General features: G+C 46.0%; 1 pseudogene across 1 annotated transcript; it reads left to right on the top strand.

The window, feature by feature from the left end:
* The first annotated feature begins 432 nt into the window (after positions 1 to 432).
* LOC309977914 (U3 small nucleolar RNA-associated protein 25 homolog) lies at positions 433 to 2741 on the top strand (annotated as a pseudogene). The gene has a single exon. The product of its transcript is annotated as a U3 small nucleolar RNA-associated protein 25 homolog (transcript).
* The last annotated feature ends 294 nt before the right edge of the window (positions 2742 to 3035 follow it).

Below are 3035 nucleotides of genomic sequence, written 5' to 3'. Positions count from 1 at the left end.
CGGATAAGTGACCTGGAAGATAAAATAGTGGAAATAACTACCACAGAGCAGAATAAAGAAACAAGAATGAAAAGAATTGAGCTCCCAGCCCCGCCCACCCCGGCGGGTGAGCAGACAAGCCTCTCGGGCTGATGTTGAACTATCCTTGTGTCTCTGGAATAAACCCCACTTGATCATGACTTTTTTTTTTAACATCTTTATTGGGGTATGATTTCTTTACAATGGTGTGGATCATGACTTCTTTAGAACTACAAGCTCCTGAACTGCTTTCGTCCACTGATCTTCTTTCTAAGTTACAAGAGAAGACAGCTTTACCAAATCTTTTATTTCAAAACATTGAACTTCTGTTTTCCACCTTCCAAGGGTTTCCAGAAAGGAAGCAAAACCACAGACTTGTCAACTGTCAGAGAGTTTAGATACTTCAAGTTCTGAAAGTGAAGCAGAGAGTGAACCAGAACAAGTTTCTGGTTACAACAGACTACTTGCCACATTAAAGGATGTTTCCAAGGAAGATGAGGAGGAGGAAGAGGAAGAAGAAGACAGTGTTATAGATGAGACAGAAATGAATCTTGAAGATGGCGATAGTGACATCAGTGTGGAGGAAGAGACGGCAGTAGCGTCTACTGACATGCAGAAGAATGCGGCCTTACCTGCTGACCCTAAGGGAAAAGATGGGCACGGGCCACCTGGCACATCAGAGGAATCCCCAGAGGAGTTTACAGATGCAAAACATGAGTCACTCTTCAGCCTAGAAACCAACTTTCTCGAAGAGGAAAGAGAAGGCAACTGTTCTCTGAAAGCATTACAAGATCCATTTGCACAACATGTAAACAAAGAACTGAAAGAAAAAGAAATCCAGGCTGTTGCCACAAATCCCAAAACTACCCACCAGCTAAAATGGCCCAGCCTGGGCCAGCTTGTCTTTTCATCCAGGTTTCAACAGTTGGAAACCGGAAACCTTTAAACCCCCAAAGGACATTGACTTAAAGTCACTTCATCTCCAGAAGCCTCTGGAATCCACCTGGATCAAGACCAACAGCCAGTTCCTCTCTGGTCCCCCAAATTCAAGTAGCCCCTTCACACCCCTCCAGAAAGAGCTCTTCTTAATTATGAATTCTTACCAGGACCTGTTCTACCCAGAAAGGACTGCCCTGAAGAATGGGGAAGAGATCCGCCACGTGTACTGCCTACATGTGATAAATCACGTCCTCAAAGCCAATGCCCAGGTGCTTACCAACAACAGCAGGTGCCGAAGCCAGAAACTTGGGGTGGGTGATGATGATGACTTCAGGGACCAAGGGCTAACGAGGCCCAAGGTGCTGATAGTGGTGCCATTCCGGGAAGCTGCTTTGCGGGTGGTACAGCTCTTCATCAGTCTTCTTGAGGGCGACAGCAAGAAGAAAATAATTGTAGGCAACAAAAAGAGGTTTAATGGAGAGTATGGCTCAGATCCCGAGGAGAGACCACCCAACCTGAAGAGGCCTGAGGATTATGAAGCTGTATTTGTCGGCAACATCGATGACCACTTCAGGACTGGAGTGGCAATACTGCAGAGAAGCATCCGACTTTATGCCCCCTTCTATTCGTCAGACATCCTCATTGCCTCCCCTCTGGGCTTGAGGACCATCATTGGTGGAGAAGGAGAGAAGAAGAGAGATTTTGACTTTCTGTCTTCTATTGAGCTTCTCATCATTGATCAAGCTGACATTTACCTGATGCAGAACTGGGAGCATGTCTTGCATTTGATGAACCACATGGACCTACTGCCCTTGGACTCACATGGGGTGGACTTTTCTCGAGTGCGCATGTGGAGCCTCAATAATTGGTCCAAGTACTATCGTCAGACGCTGCTGTCTGGGGCCCTGCAGGATGCCCAGATCAACTCTGTGTTCATCAAATACTGCGTCCATGGGCAAGGCCAGGTGGCTGTGAGGAACGTCCCAATGACAGGCTGCATCAGTCATGTCCTGGTGCAGCTCCCACGTGTCTTCCAGAGGATGGAAGCTGAAAACCTAGCTTCAGTGATTGATGCCAGGTTTAACTTTTTCGTCAACAAGATTTTGCCTCAGTATCGTGATGCAGTCATGTCTCACACGCTTATCTATGTCCCCTCCTACTTGGACTTTGTGCGTCTCCGAAATTACTTCAAGAAGGAGGAACTGAACTTCACTCATATCTGCGAGTGTGCCCAGAAGTCTGGTGTCTCCAGGGCCAGACACTTCTTCCTTCAAGGAGAGAAGCAGTTCCTGCTCCTCACAGAGCGCTTCCATTTCTACAAAAGATACACAATAAAAGGCATCAGGAACCTGATTTTCTATGAACTGCCAACATATCCCCACTTCTACAGTGAAGTCTGTAACATGCTGCAAGCCACCACCAGAGGAGAGGAAGCTGCCTGGACCTGCACTGTCCTCTACTCCAAGTACGATGCCCAGAGGTTGGCTGCTGTGGTCGGGGTCGAGCGGGCTGCACAGATGCTGCAGTCCAAGAAGAACGTCCACCTCTTCATTACTGGAGAGAGATGAGAATTGGTTGGACAGGAAATGGTGTTTGGTGTGATATGTCATGCTTGGTTCTGTGTCACTTGGACCTGATTCTGATCACTTACACAAAGAAGGGCTGCAACAAGGAAGGAGCACCAGGCAGGTTCTTATCAGATACTTCTTTCTTTTCAGATCATATATACCTGAAAAGTTCAGTGTAAACCAGATTTTGGTAAAACCCATCTTTCAGAGGTCAGGGGAGAGCTCATGGGACTCTGAGAAGTTGATAGAAGGAATCTTCTACTTGTGAATTTTTTTGGACGCCATAAATTCTTTTGTTGTGACTTCACCTCTAATTTATTACACTTGGTAAATTCTTAAAGAAAAAAAAGAACGAAAAGAATTGACTCAATCTACACTACCAACTCTGCAGGGGTAGTGTGAAAGCAGCATAGACAATATGTAAACAAATGAGTGTGGCTGTGTTTCAATAAAACTTTATTTATAAAAACTGGTGGTGGGCCAGATTTGGCCTATGGGTTCTAGTTTGCT

Source organism: Leucopleurus acutus (genome assembly GCF_964270905.1).
Source record: "Leucopleurus acutus genome assembly, chromosome: X".
Classification (NCBI taxonomy): Eukaryota; Metazoa; Chordata; class Mammalia; order Artiodactyla; family Delphinidae; genus Leucopleurus; species Leucopleurus acutus.
The sequence above is the reverse complement of the archived record's forward strand: the minus strand, read 5'-3'. Positions and strand labels throughout refer to the sequence as shown.